Here is a 16,284-nt window from a genome sequence, read left to right as displayed (position 1 = left end):
AACCAGTGATCTAGTGCATAAGGATGCGAATGTAATTGGAGTCTATTTAAGCACATACAATCGAAGAAGCACAATAGGTTGGCAGTGAAAAAATTAAATCATCTTATCTTTATTCACTACAACCTTCGCCTTCACCATAGACAGATCCTTGGCACCGATACATCACCAATTGTATTAGAGAATGTTTATCCACATGTAGAGTGGAACACAGAGATTGTTGATCCTATCTTTAGTGATGAAGATGTAGAGTGGGTAGATCAGGTGGATCGGGAGGCTAAGGAAATAGCGATGGTAGTCAAGGAGGCTAAAGTGCAAGGAGACAAAGTGTAGAACCCTGAGGCTAGGAGTGATGGATCTGAGTCTGATGACGAGGATTGTGGGTGAGGATGAGGATGATGATGAAGATAAGGATGCGGATGAGGATCAGCCTCAGACACAGGGAGAGAAGATGGCTCTACTGTCTTCCATGACTTATCTTAGGCAAAATCATAGGAGGACATAGACTACTATGAGCCTTAGTCTTCTAGTTGTTATTTTGATATATGTTTTGAACTTTTGATACCGTGGATTTCATAATCCATGAATATTGTAAACATTTGAGTCTTTGACACTGGAGTGACACTATGTTTATTACTTAAGTTTATACTTTATAGTTTATAACTTTATATTATGTTATTCAGTTTTTTTCCTCCAGAAATTCGCTTTTATACTTATGTGATCTATGCAAACTTGTGTATGTGTTAAGTAGCTTCTATTTATCTCAATTATTGTGTATTTGATGTTAATCAACTGAAAGATGCATGAAACAATCTTAAAATCCTTAAAAATCTTTGAATTTCATGGGTTTTTCAATTTTCCGAGTCCTTGCCGAGTCCAAGTCCAAGTCGGATTTTGACTTCCCAAGTCAAAGGCGAGTCCAAATCCCATAACTATAGTAAGAACTCCCTATGGTTAGAACTCTGACAACACCAAATTGCATCAGTTTTGTATGTTTAATATTTTGTCAAACAGTTGGCATGCACTATCTAAATTCTGATTTCTAAATGTATAAGGTTTTCTTGTTTGCATTTAAATGACTTTTGCAAACCCAAATATATATAAATGTATGAAATTATAATGCATAAATTTCCTTCAAATCATATTTCATTTATTTTTATAGAATAATAATGATGACTGTTCATATGCAGCTACATTTATTTAATTATGAAGTTATGAAACCTGGAGCTACAAGCACAATTTGATGTCCAATTGTTGGTGTGCACTGCCTCTAGACTCTTTCAGAGTTTGACTGCGAACCTTGAATTTGATAGTAATAAGCATTCAATGTCAAGAGGTAAAATAAGCCTTGTAATGCTTCAACACAGCCCCTGCAATAATTATCACCACTGCTATTATTTTTTGCCATTCCACCATTCAAAACAGCATCTCCCTGTATTCCAACGCAGGCTCTAAACCAGTAACAGTGCCCTCGTCAGAAGATGTCATTTCTCCACTTATTCATAGCGGCTAGTAAAGACTAATGCAGCTCTGAGCATCGCTGCGATCTGAAATAGAAACCCTCTCACCCTAAAATGATTTCTTGTGGCCAACCACTGAATTTTTATACGCCAATCGATCTCAATTTTTAGCACAATTATGCTCTCTGAAATTAGACCATCTCAAGCACAATTTGCTGGGTAGTTTCACCAATTCAACATGCAAATCCGAGAAGAATTCACAATTCTTTCAAATCAGAAACTTGAAACCCTTGGCTCAAGAACAAATTCGCCAAAAACAAATGCACAATAGAATGCCTTTTGACTTATCTCAAAGGCTTTTTTATAATATTTTCCCATGAGTCTTCATTAACAAGGCACTTTAATGGTTTAGAACACTTCTAATCATTGCATATTTATTAGTCAATTTACCATCCTAGAAAGTAAGCACTTACTTTTATGCACTTTTTAGCACCATTTCAGCCCTTCTTTGTATGGTTTAGAACATTAGGACCTCCTATTGCATTAAACCATTTGAATCAAGCCTTTTCTTCTTCCAATCTTACTCGAAACTCTAAATTGGCTCTAATGTCTATGCTTCATGTCCCATCTATCCCCCCAATCCCAGATTCATTTCCCTCATAGATTTAAATGCATTTCTAACTGATTTTCCTGCTTATTTCATAATATTTCCCCCAACACCCTAAATATTTCTTGGATCCGAAAACTTTTTCCATAAGTTTGACAACACCTGGTATAGGTCGAGGACTTATCCCAAGGAGGTAAATTTTGATCGACTCCCAAGCCTAATGCAAAATATTGACTTTTCCAGCCTATTTAATCAGCCTTTTCGATTTTAATGCCCGAAATTGATATGAAAGGATGTTTACTCACTTCATTTCATCATCCATAATCTTTATATCACACACACAACAAGAAAATGCGTGCTCAAGTAATCAAGCAAGTGCATTCAAGGATTTTTCACAAGCAAGCAAGGAATCCATTTCCATCATTCAAGCATTCAAGATCTTCATTATTCATCATGGGTTTTTTATCTAGATCTTGCTTCTTTCTTCATCAAAGATTGTGGAGTTGGCTATAAGGAGGAGATCCACCTCCCTATATTCAAGTCTTCTTCCTACTTAAGGCGAATTAAAAACATTCAGTGCATAGAATTTTGGCTTACATGATTTCCTTTTGGAATTTGTGTTGAGTCAAGGCTATCGTGTAAAACATATTTGATCACATATTAAGCACGATTGCATCTGTTAGATATATCTCTACTACATAATAGAAATTTCTTTATTTTAATTTAAAGCTAATTCCTAAACAAAGGCTTGGCAATCTTGCACCAAGGGAGATAGTGAATGTTCAGATGCCCAAGTCACCGATACCAAAGATTGTTGATAGGAGAATATTTGGCTGCCATGGCCAGCTCAGGAGATTCACTTGTATAAATAAGTCTGTATAGACCATGATTCTCAAGACCAATTGCAACTGTAGTATGAGACTCCCTATCAACAATAATACACTTGTGTCCATTGAAAACAACATCCAAGGAGAATTAAGCATAATCTGACTGACTAACAATAGATTTAGCTTCACGCTAGGTAAAAAGTATACATTGACAAATGCTAAATCCCTCCCACAAAGTGAAATCTATACATTTCCTTTACTAACAATTGAATACTCCTCTCCTCCAAAAACAACGGAATCAGATAAAGGCATGAAGCTTGTGAACCAATCCTGACAATGTGTGAAATGTCGAGAGGCACTGAAGTGAATGTACAAGACTAAGGATGTTTCATGATCTGATGGGTATGTGGCAATGAACACATATGAGGTATGGTCCTTCCAATCAAAATGTCTAGCAGCTTGGACCTTATGTTCAAACCCTTTTTTTGTAAAGATTGTGCGTTTACCAACAACTTCCTATAATCTACGTTCAGGTGATCATACCAGTGAAATAATTACACTGAACAATCTTCTTCTTAGGAAAAGCAAGAGGTTTACTTGACTCTTTATGCTGGGCGGACTAGGGTTTACCTTTATGCTTATCCAAGGCTTTTGCTATAAAGACCACCAAGTTAGAAGGCGAGGAATTTGCTTAAATTCCAAACTTTAGCTCCCATCTATCCTGTTGTAGAAGCTTGATGCACAGATCACAGAATGTCAAGGAAACACTAGTAGAAGTGATATTGTGTGTCTCTATGAAGTGCTCATATGATTAGGAAAAAGCTTTATAGTATGATCACAACCATATCTTCTTTCTCCATCTTGCAGCCAATTGCCTCTAGCTAGTCACCTAAATCCTTGATTTTGAGCACATGTTCTTAGAGAGTTGTTTTCTCATCCATCATGATAGGAAAAAAAATCTTAATATAGAAATCGTGACTCTTGTCGAATGTCTCATAAAGATCCTTTAAGATGTCCTAGATATCGTTAGCTATTTATCTTGGAGGCACCTATGGGAGCTTATCATCTGTGACTAAAAGTTTTAGTAGCATGATAGCTTCTTGATTTCGTTCATCCCATTTATCTTGATCTATCTGATGTTGAGAAGGACGTGCCTCCATATCAAAAACCATCTTCTCAAGACAACAATATTCAAATATCATCATCATGTGTTGCTTCTAGGTGTAGTCATTGCAGCCAATTAACCAATGATTCCCTTCCAATATGATGTTGTTAGTCAGACAAAGGCAGTTGGCAGCAGAGCAGGAGCAGTTCGTAGCAAAGAAGGTGCGGGCGGCAGCAGAAAAGGAGAAAGAAATGGGAGAAGTTATAGCGATGATGCAGTCCGCACTGGAGCTTTAGATGGAAGCGGAGGCTGAGTTGAAGGTTCGGAAGGAGTAGGTCTACAAGCTTCGAGCTAAGCTGAGCGATCTGAGAGCACGGACCCATCCCCCTACCTAGTATCTTGATTCTGGTTTGAGGTCAAATTTTCTTGTATTGTCGTCCGGAGACGACTATTCTTTTTGGGGTGGATGATGTAATCGGTAAATAATTGTAAATGAGCCAACGGGTAGATTAGTATGCATTATTTGTTATGTAGCCGACTTGTGCCTAACGGGTTCCTTCTGGAACCTTCCAAAAGGCCCTTCGGTGAGTATAACTATATATACCCCCTTCGGGAAGCATTGTAATCATCATAAGCATATTGTAATATCTTTGGCATATACGAATAGAAGGAGTTCTGCTTTTCTTATCTATTATCTATATGCATTGATTTTTTTACCCAGTACGGCAAACAATTTGCTTAGGGGTTTGTCTATGTTTTTTTGATTCAACTGCAATATATTCTTTTCTATATAGCTTGTAGGTGATCCTGTAATTTGATATCAATGGTAGTAATGTACTGGATATGATATACCAAGGCATATCAATGCTGTTATTTGAATTGATGAGTATAAGTTGGGTCTCAATCTGTCTGGGCTGAATTTGTTGTCCACTCTTCAATGGTATAAATCGATTGCATCAGAGGTTTGATATTATTTATGTAATTAGATTTCTGCTGACTAGTCCGAAAGACATTGACTTGCTATTTCTATTGCCTGTCAAATCAAATCTGTCGTCTTTTATATATTCAGCCTTATCATTTTTGAATAAGACGATATTTTAAATTTTTATTAATAGTCAATTGCTTCTCCTATAAATTGTAAAGGCCTGTACATCATGCCCTCCGTCTTTGTTCAAAATGCTGATATGGATTGAGTATCTCTGAAACAAATTCTTTTTAATTTCTTTTTCTTTTTCTTCCTTTTGACATGGACTTCTAATATTCTTTATTTGTTTGCTGCCCTCTGGAGAATGCTGTTCACTTCCCTCTCCAAAACCCTGATTGATTATTTTATATTCCTCCTATTTATGCTGAATAAAATAATTCATTAATGTCTCCCTTATTGCTGATCAATTCTGGTATTGATCATTCAAATTATATATATTTAATTCATTAAATGTTGCATCAGTAACTAACATAGGGAGTCACTGTCTTCGACTAATGTGTTTGTATTATCCAATGTTTTATCTCCAATCCCTTTCCAAGCTGGCAATGCTGGTGCTTCTATAGGTCTCACTGCATTTATTATCTTAAGAATATAGAATGCAAATTACATCAAATGGTGAGTGCTATCAAAATGTATCTTCCTCCTATATTTTTTTCCAATACTCATTATTCCCTTCTTCATACCTGTGTGCTGTACATTGTACAGGTCTTCCATTATTATCCTTTCCTTCGTAAGCTATATATAAATCTTCAAATGAATTTGATTCATCCCCAAGAGCTCACCATTAATTGTCTAAATAAAATCTATAATTATTAATTGTGGCTTTTTTTGTTAAAACTTGGACCAGAAATACAAATAAGGAACTTTACACAACCAGTTATCCTGGGAAAATCCTCTTCACAGAGGGAAACAACCCAGCCCCAACAAATCAAAACTTATATTAATGAAATCAAAAGATTTACAATATCAGTATTGACGTGATATGAGAATCACTTGAGATAAGAAAGGATCCTAAAGAAATCTCTATTGAGGGCATCAATCAATCGCTGTTACATCACAAGAAACAGAAATACAATCATACAAAATACAATGTCCTGACTCCTGAGCAATAACCATTCAACTCAGGCACTAGAAAATCACAGATGACTGAAATTCAGAAATCTTCAAACATCAATTTGGAACAGTCAGAAACCTTCAAACATCAAACTGAAACAATAAAAATTGTCTCACCCAAAAGTGAGAAGCTCAGAAGTATATCCTTGCTTGACAAGACAATTCATCTTAAGCAATTGACAATGGTGATCCAGCAGTGACAACCACATCAAGTTGCTTTCTTGAGTAACTTAGGCGAAGGTACAAACATCGATTGAATCGTGAACTTTGTCTTCACTCATGCATCGTTCGCAAGGGACTATATTTATCTTTTAGGTTATATTAGACATACTGAAGGTAACCGAAACCAGCAAGCATACATAACCAAGATAAATAACTAGACTTATTCCAACCAGAGATGTAACATAGTTGACTGTGAAGTCATCTTCAAGTCACCATTGAAGTCAAACTAACATGATGACACCTAGAATGTTGAGTGGTTGAAATGAAACCAAATAAAAAATTATCTGATACATGTTAGTGCATATACACAATTTATAAATCACAGTACACAGAATTTCATATGAAGCTAATAAATTTAACACTCCCAGCAAATATGAAATTTAGTAACTAGACATGCATCCATTCACATGCTTAACATAATATTTATAATCATGAAATCACTCACATGAAAATAAAGTAATTTATTCATAACCAATAATCATGGAATCACTCAACATGAAAATTTTGTAAGACTCACAACTAAGCCTTTAATCACGGACTCTCTCAATGTGAACAGTCATGGAATCTCTCAACATGGCATCCAACTCCCATCACAGAATCTCTCAACATGATGACATCATGGACTCTCTTAACATTATGTTCACTATCGCATAGTGAAAGACCTATCATAGCTGATTTTACAACATTATTAATTCACACACTAATACAGTAATAGATAAAGCTACAAAAAAATTGAGACATAGTTCCTCTAAGTCTGAAGATGGCCCATACCTAGCTTATCTCTAAAATAAGCAAATTTCATCTTTGAAAGAGGCTTGGTGAGAGTATCAGCAGTCTAATCATCAAGGCTAATATATTTCAGCTCCACAGTCTTTCGAAGTACCACGTCCCTTAAATAATGATACTTAATTTCTATATGCTTTGACCTATCATGAAAGACTTGATTCATAGAAATCTTTATGCAACTTTGTTATCACAAAATATTTTAGTAGATTCAAAAGATGTTCCAAATAATCCACTAAGAAGTTTTTGAAGCCATACAACTTCTCAAGCTGTTGAGCAAGCTGCCACATACTCAGCTTTAGCTATGCTTTGAGCTACACATTTTTGCTTCCTTCACGAAGAAATCATATCTGAACCAAGGCTGAAAAAAAAACCCTGAAGTACTCTTCCTATCCATAATGCAACCAGCCCAATCAGAATCTAAGAACCCATGAAGCTGAGGATCATTAGAACAAGAGAACCTCAATCCATACTATAAAGATCCCCTAACATATCTCAAAATATGTTTAGCTCCAACGAAGTGAAGTTTCCTTGGCTCACTCATAAACTGACTCAGTATTAATAGCATAGCATATATCTCACCTTGTATTGACCAGATACATGAGAGAACTAATAAGTTGCCTATGAGGTGTGCAATCAATTAATTTTGTATCAGCAGCAACTACTTGAAGTTTCTTCAAATTAGCTTCCATAGGAGTCACATTTGGCTTACAATCAATCATACCAAAACCTTTTAAGAATGTCTAGAGCATATTTACCTTGGCTACTAATTATCTAATCAGATTTTTGCCAAATTTCTAATCCAAAGAAGTAGTATATTAGACCGAGGTTTTTCATCTCAAATTCAGAAGATAAATCTTTCTTGCATTTGCTAATCAATACATCATCTCTAGTAATAAAGAGCTCATCAACATAAAGAACTAGGATTAGCATAAGATCATTATACCTTTTGAGATAAATATTTGAATCAGCTTCATTTTTTATAAAATCCAAACTCAAGCAATAACCATCAATGTGCTCATGCCATGCTCGAGGGGCTTGTTTAAGGCCATACAATGCCTTTTTCAGCTTACATGATTTTCTTTGTTATGAATGATGAAACCATCAGGCTGCTCTACATAAACCTCTTCATTAATTTCACCATTGAGAAATGGCTATTTTCACATCCATTTGATGAAGCTTCCACTTTTAAACAGCAGCTATAGCAACAATAGTTCTAATTGAGGTGTACCTTGGTACATGAGTGAAAATCTCATCATAATCTATGCCTTCCTTTTGACTGAAACCTCTGGCTACAAATCTAGCTTTGAATTTATCCACACTCCCTTCAACAGCATGTTTAATCTTGAACAACCACTTGGAAGAAATGATTGATTTATCTTTTGGGCGAGGAACAATCTCCAAAACTTTATTTCTCATAATACAATCATATTCTTCCAACATAGCATCCTTCCAAACCTACTGACCTATTGCTAATTCAAAAAAAGAGGGTTCAAAGTCATTGATATTACACGTTAATGCAACATAGCTATCAAATTTTTTTGGTCTTTTACTTTCTCGAAAAGTTCCCTTGGAAGCAAAATGATTTTCAGTGTCTTGCATGATGTTCCTTGCCCACAATGGTCTCTTCTTTACATTCATGTGAACACTAAGACCAGCCTCTCAAATAACCTGATTCTTAGGAGGAGGGCAAAAAGGAGGAGAATACTCCCGCTCAAAGGGATAAGAAGAAGGAGCAGCAAGAGAAGGATGTTGAGGAATGGACAGAACATCCAAATCAATATCAACAGGAGGATCAGAAGGGACATCTCTACTTAGTTCAATCATCTTTTCACCCGGAATATAGATCCTATTAGCTTTTCAAGATTCATTGTAACCAAAAAAATTTCCCTTCTTGCTTGAGTAATCTAATTTAGATCTTTGTGAATGTGGACATAAACTGAGGAACTAAAATATTTGAGATGACTTACATCGAGTTTGGAACCAAAAAATGCTTCCTTTGGAGTCATATTATTTAGAACTTGGTGAGGACTCTTGTTTTGAACATATACTATTGTCCTGCAGGCCTTTGCCCAAAGAAAAATCTGCAAATTTTGTAATGTCCCCATTGGTTGCCAGCATCAGAATTTCAGGGATTAGCCTAATATTGGATCCTCGTAGGCTAATGAGGATGGTTAGAGGGTCTTCTGAGGATTGATTCATCTCCAACATTCATGGATTTATGGATTTGGCCTTCGTTCGATGTCATTTGGACTCCATTTGCCATACTATTTATAGTAAGTCAAGGGTGATAAAGATGGACCCTCTTTATTTTCAGAAAGTGTATTTGGTCACATGGGGAATTATGAGGAGAAATTCCTATTTCAAACGACAGGGCAATCAAACAAGTATTTCAAGAAATATTGAAGTTCAAGTAACTTAAGTGATTTATTTAAATATTTTAATGTTATAAAGTTACTTAAGTGACTAAAAGACGAAATAGTCTTTTATCCCACATTGCTAAGTTGTTCGAGCCTCTCCTCATTTCGAAGTTATAAAGGAAAGCATTTGCATTGGGATTGTAACAACAAATATATGATATTATAAGAATCCTAAATGGTTGCTTAATGTGATTGTACATTCTTAGGGACAAAAACCCTTAAGAAACTTAGAGAAGTTGGACGTAGCCCCGGCCCTCTTGGAGATTCCAAACATATTTTTAGTGAGAAGATTGCAGAGAAAACATGTGAGCTCAGTATAGCTACAATGAGCATGGAGACGGCAAGATGGCATAGGTATGTTTGAGTTTTGGTTTATATCAGTAGAGGAAAGCATGGGACAGATATCTTTTACATATTAAGTGTATTGAAGAAATACAAGAGTGACAGTGATAACCTACAACAGAAATTATATAATCTGGAAGAAGACGTGGGAATGGTTAAATTTATAATAGTGATATCATACTAGTCCGAGAGTGCAAACCACACCATAATCTTCTTCCCTTGGATACCATTTAAAGCATTATATACTTCACACTTGGTAAAAGGATGGGTGGCAATCCTTGGGAAAAATTCATGTTTAACAATAACTATAACTAAACAATTATGTTAGTTAATGTTTGTATTATCTTCATTCTTGGACGCTGCTTTATTTCACTGTAGTATTGGCCGACCTAGAGAGGGTCATGTCCCTTTGAGGGACATGCCCTTTGGTCATGGTATAATAGGAGGGTGTTATTGTAGTTTGAAGACACACAATTAACATAAGTTTGCTCCTTCAAGCAATACTGCCCCATACAAATTTATTGTAGAGACAATTAAATTCAGAACAGCATTCAATATTCTGATAACTCCTACATTCAGAAGTAAAAGAAGATTATCTACAGCAACCCAAGAGTATTGGAAAAGTCTGATTTTATCACAAAATTTGCAAAAACTTTACATTGTATTAGAGCTCCGGTAGTTGAACCTAGGCTCTACAAATTAAGTAATCAGACCTTATATATATCTAGCATCATTCTCCTATCTTTAATGGCATACACAATCAGACCCAAGGACAGGTTTGATGGGAAAGTAAACTTTGATGCCTGAAAATTCAGAATCATGATGATTCTTGAAGAAAATGATGTAAAACAATTTGTTAATTCAGCATCTCCAAACAACCTAATGTTGAACCTCATAAAACTATCTAGAGTAAAGGAAATAGAAAAGCCATTCAGAGCATATTAGATGTAGTGAAAAATGATATTGTACCTATGCTATCGAAACATCAAACAACATTTGATATGATGAATGCATTACTAAATGCATATGAGGCCAACAATGCAACTAGAGCTCTCACATTGAAAAGGCAACTAAATCACATAAAAATAAAGAAATGAGAATCAATGAATTCTTTCTTCCTAAGGGTTACCAGTCCAAGAGATGAACTTGCAAGTATAGGAACCATCATTAGTGACATGGAACTAAAACTAATAGCTATAGACGGATTACCAGATCCATGGGAAACATTTGCACAAGGAGTAAGTGCCAGAGACAAACTTCCTAACTTCAATAGACTTAAAGGAGATTGCCTTCAAGAAGAATCTAAAAAACTTAAGAACGGAGGAAAACTAAAAATGGAAGATGAAGAACTTCATGTTCTTGATATAAACTACTATAAAGGCAAGAAGAAGCATTTCAAGAAGAAAAGGGGTAATCAAAAGAATGAAAAACATAAGAAAGATATATCCAAAATAAAATGCTTCAAATGTGAAAACTTTGGACGCTACAGATCAAATTGCTCTGAGAATTCTAAACAACAAGTGAACTGTAAAAGTGTTACTAGGGAAGAAGATAACTATGATCCTAAGAATCATGTATTGTATTTGTCACTATCCAATGAAGTATCAAGTAAAGCATGGGTGATTGATAGTGGATCATCTAGACATATTACAGGATACAAAGAAGCATTAGACTCTATATCATAAAAGGTTAATGGCGAAGTCACCATCGGTGATAATTCATCCATAAGATACCAGGTTCATCATCTCCTTGTTTATGATTTGAAAACTCTATTTATCTATTTCGAATCATGTATAGGAATTAATGAATGTATTCCACTCTCTTTACTTAGCATTCATACAAGGTCTAGTTATGAGTTTAAATCTAATGTCATTGTCTTAAGCACTATAATTGAGTGTATTTCCTTTCACATTATATGAACTCTTGAGTCATCCTTACTGCATTGTTGGAGTTAAAGGGGTTTTTCAATGAGATTATAGTGCAATGATGGGATCATAAACCAACTGTTTGGCAAAATGACAATAGTTTAAACCTGAGAATTTTGCTGGGAATAAGCAAGGATATTACAAATTTTCATCGTGAAGCATTGCTTTAGCATCTTCAACTATAGCCTTGTCTTTCCTTTCAGCAAACCTGTTCTATTAAGGATTGTAAGGGATGTGAAACTCCCTATTCATTCCTACTTCAACACAAAAAGATTGAAAAGAATCATAAGTAAACTCACATCCATTATCAGATCTAAGAGTCTTAATTCATCTAACTCTTTGGATTTAAGAAAGTAAGACCATGGCTTGTGAGAAAAATCATCAATGAAATTGACATAATACCAAATACCACTTAAAGAAGCTAATGACATGCGCCCACATAAATCAAAAGGAATCAGCTCTAACAAATGCTGAGCCCTACTTTCACTTGAATGAAACAGACTCCTGGAAATTTTTACCAGAGCACAACGTTTGGAAATACCATCATGAGAAGAATTGAGTTTGGGAAGACCTACAACCAGCTGATCCATGGAAGAAAGTGATTTAAAGTTGAGATGACCAAATCTCATGTGCCATAATAAATTATTATTGCACGCATTATGATTTAGTACTTGAACTTGATTGTTTGAAAGCTTATAGAGACCTTCATGACGTTCTCCAATAATTTGAGTAGAACTGAAATCAAAATCCTTCTTCCAAGCAACGACTCTTCCATTAGAGAAAGAAACATTAGAACATTTTTCCTCTAAGGCTGAAATGGAATTAAATTCCTCTTGATTACAAGAACAAATCAAACATTACTAAAATGAAGAGGGATACCAGATTTTAATTTGAAGGAAGTACTACCAGCCCCCTTAACAAAATAAGATACATCATTACCACTGATCACTTGAAGATGGGAATCCTTTTCAATCAAATTTGAAAGATGTTGCTTATAACCAGAGATGTGACAAAAAGCACCACTATCGATCAACCAAGTATTGCAATAGGCTTGGGCATGACTAGACAAGGCTGAAATAAGAACAAAACCTTAAAACTGATCAAAAGAAATCTTGGTTGGAGATGAATGTTTCTCATCAGAAATAGGTACTTCACGAAGATTAATTCTCACGGTGCAATGCTTAGCAAAATGACCAAACTTTTCACATCTAAAGCATTTTATCTTAGAGAAATCTTTTTTTCTTTTAAAATTTGATGAAGAAGAGGAAGGATTCTTATCTTAAAAACTTTTAAAGTTTCATTTTCTCCCTCTTTCACTTGAAGTAAGTGTAGCAAGTGCTTGGTCCTCCACATTGTGAGCTTTTCGAGAACTCCCTCTTGCCTCCAACCGACATTCTTCTTGAAAGCAATATGTTCTCAACCTTTCAAATGTTGGAAAATCAGTTCTGCTACAAATTCCTTGAACGAATGATTCCCAAGAGTGTGGTAGACAATTTATGGCAAGCATGACGAGTTCTTTGTAATTGACAATCTCTCCAATGGCACTTAATTAATCCTTTAACTTTGAAATTTTTAGGAAAAATGAAGCAATGGTCTCCTTTACTCATCTTGATATGAAGTAGTTACATGTGAAGCGCTAAAGTTTTGCTCGTGTTATTTATCTCATATATGCAATGAAGATAATCAAACATCTCCTAGGCACACTTCAATTTAGAGTTTGCAGGAACTAAATGATCTTTCATAGAGTCAATGATGATCCTTCTAGCTAAGATTTTATTGTTCTTGCACATTGCTTTCTCTGCATTGTCAGCAGGCTCTAAAACTTCAGATTTTACATAAGGAAGAAGATCATTTTCCTCAAGAACAAATAAAATTCTAGATTTCCATGATATGAAATTCGATGCTACTTCCAATCTATCTTCAAATTTCAGACCAAGCACCATGATGAAGATTAAAAAATACAAGCAAAAGAAGTAACTGGTTCAACCTTGAAATCACCAATTTAGCTCTAATACCATGCTAAAAATTAAACCAGAAATACAAAAATTGAACCAGAAATACAAATAAGGAACTTTACACAACCATATATCGAGGGAAAAACCCTCTTCACAAAGGGAAACAACCAAGCCCAACAAATTCAAACTTCAATTAATCAAATCAAAAGATTTAAAGTATTAGTATCAACATGATATGAGAATCACTTGAGATAACAAAGGAGCCTAAAGAAATATCGATTAAGCGCATCAATTGCTGTTACATAAAAAGAAACAAAAATACAATCATACAAAATACAATGTCCTAAGCAATAAGTAAAAGAATCAATTCAGGCACTAGCAAATCACAGATGATTGAGATTCAGAAATCTTCGAACATCAATTTGGAATAGTTAGAAACCTTCAAACGTCATACTGAAACAATAAGAATTTCTCACCCAGGCGCGAGAAGTCCAAAAGTATATCCTTGCTCGACAATGGCACACAAATGAAAGACGATTCATCTTAAGCAACTAACGATGGTGATCCAGCAGTGAGAACCACATCAAGTTGCTTTCCTGAGTAACTTACGCGAAGGTATGAATGTCGATTCAATCATGAACTTTGTCTTCATTGATGCACCGATTGCGGGGGACTATATTTGTCTTTTACATTATATTAGACATACTGAAGGTAATTGGTGCCAGCAAGCATACGTAACCAAGATAAATAACAAGACTTATTCCAATTGGAAATGTAACATAGTTGACTACAAAAACATCTTTAAGTCACTGCTGAAGTCAAACTAACATGATGATTGTTGGAATGCTAAAGGTTGAAATGATACCAAATAAAAATTTCTCTGATACATGCTAGTGCATATACAGAATTTATAAATCACAGTACACAAAATTTCATATGAAGCTAATAAATTTAACATTTTTATGCTGACATTATTTCTTCTTCCACATTATGAAAGGGATGTTGTGAGTTCTTTTTTCTATTTTTTGTTTTTTGTACTGAACATATTTTATAAACTGTGATTCTAAGGCTTATCCCTTCTCTCTAACTATGTAATATGATCTTCTATCTCTTTGAAACTCCAGAACCGATTGAATAATTCCTTCGTAATATAAATTATATTGGTCTAACTATGGTAGCAATCTTCTTTAGCTCACTAATATTTCTCTTATTATGGTCTTCATCAGGGGTATCCGCTTTATACTAGATTGACTTGTTTTTCATTCTAGTCTTTCCTCCTCTGGTATTCCCCGTTCTTAGTCTTTTAATACTATGAAGTATGAAGAGATAGTCTCTTCTCCAAAAGTTACATTTGCTATGATATGATTAATATCATAAGAAAATATACTAATATGGTATGTTTGATTCATATTAATATTTTAGTGATATTTATCATAAACAATTTATATTTAGTTCTTATATTATTTTATTAGAATTATAATATTTATAATTTTAGAATATATAATCATACTTATACGTTTAATAGTTATTGCATCATATATCATATATATATTATAGTTGTTTATCAAATACTCTATATATTAAATCTATTCAATGTTTAGTTTATAGGATATAACTTATTTCTATCTCAATAATCACTCACTCAATGTATTTCAGTTAATTATTATTTTATTTTATTTATTGATAACATAAATGATTGTAGAGTGGAAATATGACTCAAGTTCACAGAGATATGACAATCATACAGAATAATGCAATTGAGATACACAAAGTAAAACATAGAATGTACCTTTAATAACACAATACTAGTAGGCGAGGAAATGGTTTCTTTATTAATACCAAAAACATCATGAGTACATTGACAATATTCCAAGTACTTATACAAGGGTCGGTTGGTTTGGGAAACCAATCGATGCATTCCCTCACCTCCTAACTACCCCACCCAACTAAGCTTTAAAAAGTACTAAACACAATAGTTACTATATGCCGACTACAATTACATATTATTTTATATTAATAAAATATTTAATTTACTGATAATTTATATTAGAAATTATTATTATGTATTTTTCTACAAGTTATTATTATTATTAAATTTTACTCTAGGAAGGGGGCATTATAATGCAACATAAGGAAATACAATTTGGGGATTTCATACCTACTTCCGATATTACACTTTCTAGCTGATTCAGAACTCAGATAAATATCATTTCATTACACATATTTGAGGATTTGGCCAATGTGGCATAAACCATGTCTCAACAAATATTTCTATACACCACTACTTTTCCTTGTTACAAATCCTGCCACATTATCCATTTGGAAAACTTGTAACACGTTAGTGATAATGCACATAAATATTTAATAAAAGGAACTTGTCACTAGTGATCTCTCTTTTATCTAATAAGGAGCATAGCATTCAAATGCACAACATAAGAAAAAATAGATTCAGATGGCAGCTGGTAGATAAAATGCAAACTTAACAAGACCAAAACTCTAGTAGATTACTTCAAAGTAAAGTACAACAAGCATATCCTTTCAGG

At 34.4% G+C, this 16,284-nt stretch overlaps 1 protein-coding gene across 10 annotated transcripts in view; it reads right to left on the bottom strand.

Annotated features, from left to right (window-relative positions):
* Positions 1-16,284, bottom strand: part of LOC149575463 (inositol hexakisphosphate and diphosphoinositol-pentakisphosphate kinase VIP2-like) — a 272,894-nt gene that overhangs the window by 81,463 nt on the left and 175,147 nt on the right. The gene's annotated exons all lie outside the window — the stretch shown is intronic.

The sequence above is a fragment of the Cupressus sempervirens genome, chromosome 2 (genome assembly GCF_028749045.1).
Source record: "Cupressus sempervirens isolate cs-2001-9-10 chromosome 2, ASM2874904v1, whole genome shotgun sequence".
Classification (NCBI taxonomy): Eukaryota; Viridiplantae; Streptophyta; class Pinopsida; order Cupressales; family Cupressaceae; genus Cupressus; species Cupressus sempervirens.
The sequence above is the reverse complement of the archived record's forward strand: the minus strand, read 5'-3'. Positions and strand labels throughout refer to the sequence as shown.